Source organism: Chinchilla lanigera, unplaced genomic scaffold (assembly GCF_000276665.1).
Source record: "Chinchilla lanigera isolate Chin_1 unplaced genomic scaffold, ChiLan1.0 scaffold00012, whole genome shotgun sequence".
NCBI lineage: Eukaryota > Metazoa > Chordata > Mammalia > Rodentia > Chinchillidae > Chinchilla > Chinchilla lanigera.
In genome coordinates this window covers 15,220,337-15,231,437 of record NW_004955413.1, presented here as the reverse complement: position 1 = coordinate 15,231,437, position 11,101 = coordinate 15,220,337, and positions in this window count along the sequence as shown.

Genomic DNA, 11,101 nt, shown 5'->3' with positions numbered 1-11,101 from the left:
GTTCACAAGCTGTTCCATGCCTTCTTAGACCAGCTTCACATACTTGGTCTCTTTCCTTACCCACCATGACGCCTTCACCTGCTGTAGTTTGACATGTGCTTTGATCACATCCTGCCACCCATCCCTCCTGGTCAACCCCTACGGGCTACCAAGACTAGTAGATCTCCATCCCAAGCTTTCACCATCTGCCGTATTCACAGAGCCACCTCTGTTACTCCTTAAAGTTCTCTACTTTTGAGTTTCCGTAGTAAACTTCCTTGTAATTCTTTTCCTAGTCTGGGCAGCATTTCCCAAAAATTGCTTCTGTAGCCCCTCTGCAAATCACTGGAGGAGCTTGTTTAAAGATTGATTCCTTGGCCCCTCCGCAGACCCATTTAAACAGAAGCTCTGAGGGCTAAATCAACGAACAGTATTTATCAAGCACTTTGGTGATTCTTATATACACTGATGCCTGAGATCTGCTGCTCAATATGATAATCATTCTTAATCTATGTGCCCAAACTGGACCTCCCTCTCTCCCAAGTTTTGGATCATATCAAATTTCTTTGTAGACATATTCAGGTACTTAAAACTTAACATACCCAAACAAGTCACTTTTCCTCCATGTATGCCATCCTATGTTAGTGAATGATACCAGCATCTGACCAAAACCCTACATCAGAAACTGCAGAAGCATTCTTCCAAGGCTAGATCGTTAATAAGTTGTACTAATTATACATTCAATATATCAAAAGTTCTCTTCCTTATTTGCCATATCCTAATATGAGCACTCCTCACTGGCAAAGGATAATCTTTTTAAAAATGCAAATCTGAGTGTGTTCCTTTCTTACTTAAAATCCTTCCTTGGCTCAAAAAGCTTAGAGGATAAGATCCAAGCCTATTGCTTCTCATTTGAGCACCTACCTGATCGGAGCCCTGCCAGCCTACCTGTTAGCCATGTGGAATGGCCTACTGCTCTGTAAACATACCAGTCTCTTGCAAGACTCTGTACATGCCACTCTCTGTCACTTTTTTATTATCTAAAAAACTATTACTAATATTTAAATTTCTAAAATTATTTCTACAAGGAAACCATTCCCAATTCCTTTGGACCAACCTAGTTACTACCTCTACCATACTCTTAGATCTTCTCCACTGAATTAATATTATGTATTCTCTGTCTTAAACTTGGGAAATAAGACATTTTATTTATCCTTATTACCAAACATTCAATAAATATTATTTAAATGAATAAATACTAGTACTTATATTTACATAGTGCTCCATAGTTTGCAAGGTACTCCATATCTGATTCTTAGTTCTGTTTGTATTGCTGCAACCTTCCCTGAGTCATACTTCTATCTCTTCTTGGATTTAACACTCCCTTAGCTTTTTATAGATGATCCTATATAGAAGAGGAAAAAGTGGCAGGGGCCCAAGAGCAGCTCAGCCATGTATGAAAATAGCTGCTTCTATGGTGCTGTCTACCTGCCTTAAAGATGACTAAAATTTATAGTTATTTTGAGTGAGACTTTGAAGGACAGAAAGAATCCAGTGCTACATTTACTTTGCTAAAGGAATGCATGGAGCCTTTCTTTGAAAATGAATTCTTCCTAGAGAAAGTGCTACTAATAAAAACTATGTAGTACCTAGAAAATCAAATACCACAGCTAAATGCATTTGGAGAAAATATTATATAAATTTGTAATCATTAATGATATGTAGCTACAAGTGGTAAAGGTTATCATTGCTCATGCTATATTAGTCAGCTTCACCTTACTGTAATGAAAGGCCTGAAGTCATTGACTCAGATTAGGTTTTGAAGGTTCCAGTGTGAGATCCAGTGGACCCATTACTTTGGACCTCCGGTGGGGGTGGTGAGTGGCAAGGACAGAAAGTCTGTGATAGAACTATCAGCTCACATAATGAACCAGGAAACAAAAGAGAAAAATATATACTCTTCGACTTAAGAACTCCCACTGGGCCCACCTCCCAAAGTCTCCCCTGCCTCCCTGAGGACAAAGCCCTTAGCACTCTGGCTTTTGGCAGACATGCATCAAAACCCCAGCCCTTGCCCTAAGCCCAAGGGATGAAGGAAAGAGATTCATTTTTTTTCCCTAATGGCTGGCATTTTGCACAGCACATGGGTATTCTCTAAATAGACTATTTTACTTTGATGTTTTGGAACACTACTTGCTGAAAATAAGGCATTTTTTCCCATCTGACAATTCCTATGTTTTTATAGAAAATTATGCACATACATGTTTATATGCATACATTTACTTTTTAAGCAATTTCTTGTGTTTTCAGTTCAATGTTTAATTCAGTTACATGTGGAATTATATAAATAATAACCTAAGAGAGAATATCTGTAGTTAATTGTAATATATCATAGAGCCCAAATTAAGGAAAATGTAATGCAAATGCAAATTTTTGCATTATCATAGGCACTGTCTTATGCATAGTTTGTATTCAACAAATGTTTAGTAATTGAATGAATCATAAAATAACAGCACACAGTGCTGGGTGTGGGGAAAGGAGGCTTTCTAAAAAAGCTTTTCTATTTAGGATACATTTTTTTCTTAAAAGCAAGCAGTTGTATATTCAAGAGTCTTATTGGTTGAATTTCTGATCTAAAGACATATGTGTTTGACCTAAGAAAATCAAGAAAAAGTTAGGAATAACTACAGTAGAAAGTGTGAACAGGTTTAAAATGAGAAGGACTGAGGAAATGAATCCTATCAGTTTACATTTCACTCTTGTCCTTGGGCTTTGTGGGGTCACAGAGGGAAGGAAAGAGCCTGAGCCTGAGCTCTGATCCATTTTGGTGGAAGCCTTGTGCTCTACCGGAGCCTGTACTGCTACAGTGATGTGAATTAGGCCTGAGTTCAATACTGATTACAGAGCATGTTATTCTGTTTCAGTTGTGTGGTTCTGAGTCCAATTTCACCATTTTGTGGAGTAGATAGAATTAGTTATGTATGTGGACTGGGTATAGCTCAGTTTCCAGCATGTCTGAGGCCCTGGGTTTCACACACATGCACAGCACGCGTGCACACACACACACACACAATGTATATTTTCAATATTTTAGGGGAATTATCTTTTTGCCAATCTTGATCAAAGAATAATTTTAAAATGTTTATAGCTGTCACAGCATTTATCACTGACAAATGCAGTTAATTTTAAGTTTGCCAGCAATATGTAACATGCTCAGAAGATCAGATGATGTCCTACATATTGGTGAAGGCAGAAGATTCACTTGCCTTCATAGGCAAATCACTGGGTGTGCAATATTTTGATAGCTGGCAAAGTTATCTATCTGCTATATGCTATGAAACTTTATTATATTTCAGTTGAGGTCATTTCTTTGGAGTTTATTAATTCAAACAATTCAAATAATGAACGTACATATGCTTATTATATATGTATATATTCATATATATGTACTGTATATATACTCAAGGCATTACAGTCAAGCTGGTGTGGCAAAGAATAAGAAAGACAGAAACAGACATTTATTATACCAGCAACACATGGCACAACAGATATTATACAAGATGGAAATTAAAAGCTTATTAAATAAAAAAGTATCTAGCCTGTGACGATGAGGAGAGGTGGCTAGGAGAGACTAATATCTTTTTTTTTTTTTTTTTGGTACTGGGAATCAAACTCAGGACCTTGCACTTGCCAGGCAGGCACTTATGCCACTGAGCTATCTCCCCAGCCTGGAGAGGTGGCTGGAGAAGCCTTCCTAAGAGAAAGTAGCGCCTGAATTGCATCATTAATAAACAGTACCTTTACAGATATGTTTTGAAATTGGCCAACTATACCTTCACTAGCACTGTTCTCTTCCTTTGTCCTCAAGCTCTGTTAGGGTCCTAGATATAAGAGGCCTCTGGTTGTTTATGGCAGAAGTTGCTGATTGTTTATCTTAACATTGTTTCTTCCCTACTAGACTCCTTTTGATTTTTAGCTGGACACATTGATGTCTGAACTAAAGACGTATTTTTCATCCCCGCATCTTCCCATACTTAGATGTGAGCTTGGCATCGGGTTCTGCTAAACAAGAACTGAGAAATGAATGTCAGCGTAGGGGAAAGGTTCCTAAAAGATGACTGGAAAACCTTTGCTCCTGCTTGTTTCCTGTTACCCCGTTTGCTGCTTGGAATGTGGACGGAGGATTGCAACTCATCCCAGATAATGAGGCGTAGCTCACACCCTAAGAATGGTAGAGCAGATTTTTGCACACAGCCCGGGTCCCTAAGAACTTTAGGCAGCACTGCCAACACAATAGATCTGCACTGCTTCCTTCAGACTCACAAAGGATGAAATCAAATTCTATCTCGATAGAGCCAATGCTATTTTGGTCGGCATTTGCTACTCTCAGTTAAACCTAATCTTATCTATGCATCTTATCTAGTTCACTGGCTCTTGGTAACAGCCCTTTTCCAAGTCATATGCTCAGTACTTCTTTTTTCCTTAATGAATGAATGAATCCTCACATGCACATTCAACATCACATGCATAAAATTGAACACTTACTTCCCAAACTCCTGATTAATCTCTTAGATGAACCCGATTTTCCCTGTGCTTACCTTGTTATATTCTGAAAGTAAGGTAAACTGTTCCAGAAGCTGCTTTAACTCTTTCTTGTCATCAGTCTGTTTACTTCTTTAATATCTTATTCTGAACCCTGACAGGCAAAAGTTTGTTGATTTCTGAATGCCCATTTTACTTTACTGTCTTCATACTCTACGCGTTGTCAATATGTTTCCATATGATTGCAAGCAGGCACATTGAACCAAAATATCTACCTTTGCCAACTGTGCTGTGAAGAACATACATTGTACTTATGCCCTGTTTACCCAGCTCTCAGGAGAGGAGCAGAATATCAACAATACCATTATTATTAAAATTCCCCCAAACATACCTTCTAGAAAAGCACTACCAATAATAATTATCAGAGGTAAGACAACGCTGTCAAGAATATTTACACCATACAGTTTGCTATATATATAGTGAAGTCTAAGGAATAAACATTTTAAAAAACATTTTTCAAATGCTTCCCAGTTGTTTCAGTCCATTACATGGCAATGTCTTTTTATTAAACCTTTTGAGATGTAGCAAAGAGCATTAGACCCAGAGATCTAAGCTTGAACAACTTGAAATAGCTTGAACTACTCAGATATAAATGTTTTAAAATAGAGATGGCATTTTTCTAGAGTGGAGAAGGAAAGGTAATTTAGATTAGTAGTAATTTACATGCTGTTTCTATCTTTGGACAGCTTGCTGAGTTTTTTTTTTTTTTTTTGCTTTATAGTCCATTTCTTATTTTAATAATGATTACTTAAAAATAAATCTGGAGTGCCATTTGTTCCTTTCGGAAGTAGTTGCTTACAGAATTGTCCTCTATGAAATTATACTTAATTTGATGATGGAGATGAGTTGTTTTGGAAACAGTTTAAGAAGGGGAAGGGGAAAGAAAGAAAGAGAAAGAACCATTCAAGATTCTGATTTTTTATGAGTTAATGCTTAGGAACGTAAAATGATTTTTCAGTCTTTGTGTTTTCTGTTCAATAGCTTCCTTACAGGAAATGTATTGGGCAATTCTTGCTTTTCAAACCTGGAGAACTTGTCATCAGGAGGAACTTTCTCCCTTCCAGCCCTTCATTCATCAAGGTTAATGGTCCTAGTGCTACAGGAGTGGGTATAATCCCATGCAATTATGAAGCAGAATTAGAAGGGATAGGCTGAAGGACACCAGTGATGGAGACAGGTTAGAGACAGAAGATGAGTGTTTCACAAAATGATCTTCATTAAGCAATTAGAATGCCTCTCAAAATTGTGCCAAGGTATTTATGGACCTGAATTGTAGCCGCTTGTGTAAAATACAGGAAAAACTCACAGAATTAGAATTGCTATGACTTGGATTTCCTCCTTTGCTATGTTTTTCTTTACAAATGAGAAAGTAGAGGCAGGACTGGCTCCATAATTTGCATAGTGCTTAAACATGTTGGACCCCTTGCTCAGAAATTATTAAGCATTTCAAGATGGTAACTGTGGAGGATTAAATCAATTACAGGATGTGCAGGGCCCTATGTGCACACCCAGGCCACCAATCCCAAGAAGTCAGGCAAGTTAGATGGTTTGCCCAAGGTGACAAAACTGTTTAGGAGCAGGTAGCCTCTCATTCCTTGTTTACTGTATATCTCTCTCTCCCTCCCTCCCCATTATTTCTCCATATCCACTTCATGATTAGCTTAGAAGAGTATATATTTATGAATTTGTCCTTTACTCAATGTTCCTTGAACTCAGACCTTGTGGCAGGCACTATATTAGGAATTGAGGAAACAATTATGAGACACAATTCTGTTCCTTACGTATCACTTAAGCACTGGTTATAGAAAAAAACCTTAAGGGGGAAAACACCTATTCCTATAGAGATTGTGGAGAAGAGAGAACCCTTGTTTCCCACCAAGAGTTAAATAGGTATTAAGCTTTTGGAAGGCAACTTAGCCACATGACACAAATGTATTAAAATAGGCACAACCTTGCAAAATAACACTTACTAGAATTTATCCTAATGTGGAGTATAAACGCAATGGAATATCAAAAGGAATGGATAGCGGATGCTTGCTATGACATGGACTAACCTGAAAAACATGATGCTAAGTGGAGTATGCCAGACATGAGAGAACAAATATTTTATGATTCTGCCTGTAGGAGATGCCTGGGATATGTAGATTCATACAGACAGGAAATGCAAGATCTGGGGCTGTGGATCACTGGCAGAGTCCTTGATTAGCCTAAGCCCTGGGTTGGATACCCAGCACCACAGAGCATTATTTTTAACCTTTCTGAGCATATAACTCAATTTTACCTTGGCTTCAAACTTCAAGATTATTCAGTTATTCCAATTCCTGAGCAATCAGAGCCAGACAACTAAACACTGCAGGGGAAAAATGTTCCATGCTGTTAACCAAAGCTAAACAGAGTCTTTAATAGGTCAATTAAAAAAAATCTGAAGAGTATAGTAGGAGCATTTTTCCATGTAAATGAGCCTTTTAGCATCTCCTGACCCAATGTCCCTTGGTGTGCTGTTGGGGAAAAAATGCTATCAGTCACCTTCATGGTGTAGTTTGAAGATTAGTCTCCACAACTGACTGATTCATTCATTCAATTCTCCTGTCATTTGTTCGTTATTTTGTTCTTTCTCCACTTATGAAGAGACCTGACATTTACTGAGTACTAACACTGTAGTAAACACTATGTAGGTACCCTTCAGGTCCCCGGTGAGCTTCCTGCATGGAGACGTGAGTAATCTGAAAGTCCTTGCGCTTACCATTGCCAGGTATCTCGGAGTCCACCCAATGAATGCCTTCACCAGCTTCCCTGGGTCCAGCTCACTTTGCTTTATGAAAGAGATGGGAGCAGAAAAGCTCCTCACTTGGCGTTGGGCAGATCTAGGTGTGGAAGGAAGATTTTTTTCTTCTCCCATTGTCTTAAGGATCTTTTCTCCTTTTCCCTCAAACAATAGCGTGATTGCTTTCTTTGCCACTGCCACAGTGCATATCACAGAACCATCTCTGTCATCTCTGTTTTTCATCTAAGGTCTCCAAGCCAGAAACATGGGATGCACTGTTACCTGGGACTCCTTTTCCCTGGAACCCTGTGTTCCCAAGAGAGGAATGTCTGTGACAGCCTTATTCATCCATTTACCATAAATATACTGAGCATCTCCTAGTGTCTTTAGGGCTTTGTTGTTGGGTTTTTGTTTTTTGAAACAGGGTATCGCTTTGTGGTTCAAGCTGGCCTCAAACTCGCCACAACCCTCTTGCCTCAGCCTCCTAAGTGCTGGGATTAGGATTACAGACATACACCCAGCTAAAAAATTTTTTAAGCTATACACTATAGGTGCAAAATGAAAATTTTTTTCCTTAACTAGAAAAACCAGCCACACTCAAGCTTAGTAAAAATCCACTTGGATAGTGATGTGCTACCACTCAACATTTATAACTAGATATTTATAATTCAGTTATAGAAAGTATACATATTGAGGGTGCATTAGCACCAAGCATTGTTCTATGTGCATTAGATGTATTGACTTGTTATATATCCATAAGAAACTTATGGCAGAGTTACTTACATTACCCCATGCAGAGATAGATGAATGAGTGCAAAGTTACACTGGTAAGAAACAGCAGAGCTAGGATCTGGACAGGGATGCTCTGACTGCAGTGTTGGTGTTGTTTGCCTCTGCTCTGTGATGCAGCTCTGGAGTTAGTGCAAGGCAGTAGAGCAGAGAGGCCTCTCCTGTGAAAGTCACAGTGCAAGTGTTACTTGAGCTGGATCTCGGATGAATCACATTCACTGGGCCCCAGGTGGATGTGTGTTTGGGGTGGGCAGAGAAAGCAGAGGGGAAGGGAGTGCTGCACTTCCAGTGGTGTACGTTGTAGACGGTGATGCCAGGCTAAGACATAGGATGGGAGAGCAGCAGGCTTGACCCTGCTCTTGACCTGCCTGGAGGAAAGGTTGCAGTTGCTGAGCTCTGTGTAATTCTTTCTGATTTCTGGGTGGAGTCTTGTGAGAGGAATGAACTGTTGATTACACTTCAAACTCCAAAACCTGATTTTTAAAGCCTCTTCTTTTGTGATTCTCTCCCACTCTTGTCTCGTAATCCTAACACTTCAGATGCTAAGTGTCATCAGTCCCGCCATCTCATCCTAACTAGAGCCTGCCTGCCCTTCCAAGTACTCCCTATTGCAAAAGTAATCCTTCCTCTTCGCTAACCTTAAGAATATTTGCACATTTTCAAATACAGCTAGTGACTGGTTGGTTTCCTAGTTCATGTTACAATATAAATCCCTGATAATCCTCCTTAAAACTTGTCATGGTTTAGATATAAAATGTCATTCAGAACTCTTATGAGTATGGGAGATGATTGGATTGGGGTGCGCTATAGCTGACTTGCTGTTGGAAGGTGGACCCTGGTTGGATGTGGGTCATTGGAGGGGTTACCTGGAAAGGTATAGTCTTGTTTTCAGCCCCTCTTGTCTCTCTCTGCTTCCTGGATGCCTTGGGTTGAGCACACGTCCCTCCACCAGGCCCTTCCATGTCATTTCTGCCTTGGAGCCAGCTGATCATGGTCTGGAACCATGAGCCAAAATAAAGTTCTCTTCCTTTAAATTGTGAGTCCTGGGTATTTTGTCCCAGTGACAAAGAAACTGACTAAGACAGAACTATAAAAAGAGATTGTTTAGGGGCTGGGGATTTAGCTCAGTGGCAAAAGCGCCTGCCTGGCAAGCGCAAGGTCGTGAGTTCGGTTCCCGGTACCGGAGAAAAACCAAAAAAAAAAAAAAAAAAAAAAAAAAAAAAAAAAAAAAAAAACCAACAAAACAAAAAAAAAAGAGATTGTTTATTAATAAAAAAGAACATTCAATTAGCAAAGTTTCAGGCAGGGGGCAGATGTTTTTGGATAAAGGGAACAATCTGACAGCTTGTGGGTGAAATTAAGACGTCTAGCCATCTGTGCTCTGTTTAGGTTTAAGAACCTTGCAGTTGTAGTTCCTCTTACTTGGCCTCTCCTTACAGCTAACCCTAGAAATAATACTAAGTGCTGGATTTCCTGGTTTCACATTGTCTCCTCCTGTTCCTTTAGGTGCACGGCCATCAGTCCTGAAAAACTGCCCCTAGTTTATATCCTCACGGATACTCTTCCCAGATGCACTTCAGAAAAAGTCGCCTTCCACCCTAACCCCAGTCTAAGCTTCCATCAGTTGACCCAGACCAAGGTGTTTTCCTTGAACATTCTGCATGACGGTCTGCTCTCCATGTATTATCCCATGTTTCCTTGATATAAACGCCGCGTTACATGGGCTTGTTGTTTATAGCAAGCCAGTTTTGTTAGCTTCCCGCTCTCAAAGTCTTCTTTTAAAATGCAAATACTCTTAAGTGTGAACAGCACTTTCAGCCAATTCACACGGAGGTGTCAGAGAATTTTTGGATTGCCCTTTTCCCTCTGGAGGAACTTAGGCAGGGAGGATAGAGCCCGGGGGAGGGGAAGAGAGACAGAGAGAAGGAGAAAAGCAGTGAAAAAGAAGAGGAGGAGGAGTAAACGTAATTGAAATTGCCAATAATGACAGACTAACTTTATGCTGTCAGTAATTGTTACTTTGGGGACATTTTAGAACACCTGGGGGGAAAATGCAGTATACCTCAGAGACCTATTGCAAACCATAGGTTTCCAAACACAGAATTTGAGAAATTCTGATCCATACAGTTTATTGTATTTAATTGCAGAGTATGGTAAGCTTTTCTACTCTTGATAGTCAAGGCATTAAATTTCTGTTCACATATCCCATGGACTCCATGAATTCTTTAAAGGCTGTGAAATAATAAAAACCTTGCCTCAAAGTGAGACAATATTATACATGCCTTGGGATATGTTTGACATAAAAAAAACCTATCTCCTCCAAGTATCTAAAGAAGAAAAGGATCTCTTATAAAAGAGGCAGGACACATTGCCAGATGTCCCAAGGGATTACAGTTGAGGACCAAGGTGACACTTGGGATGGCTTTTCTTCCCCTCAAATTCATTCTCCTCCCTCTCCAACTATATGCTTACTGTAGCCTTTAATTTTCCTTAGCTCTAGCTTTCTCCTGTTTTTTTTTTTTTTTTTTTTTTTTGCAAACATGCTTTCTTAACTTCACCTTTACATGGTGTATGATGTTAACTTGCCAGGTTTAGCAAGTAAAAAAATACAATGATTTTATTTTTTCCTGGCACCTCTAAGATCAAGCCTAACTAAGCCATGTTCCTCATTTCCTGAGTCTACTTGACCCATAACCAGAGTTAACTTACAAGAGTCTCTGACCTTATTCAAAAGTCAAGAGGGAGAATCTAATTAGTCTCTCTCAGGCTATAGTCCGGCCCTGATCAAGTCTAAAGTTGCTGGAACTCCTGAGTGAGGCAGTCTCCGGATCCATCTCTCAGCTGGGAAGCACAGTTAGAAAAGAAAAAATGCCAGTAAGTCAGCCCTACATCTTAGCTACCGAATCACAGCTCAGGCTATCAGTGACTTGCTAGAAATACAGAAGTTGCTCTTGGGAGTTTCCTGAG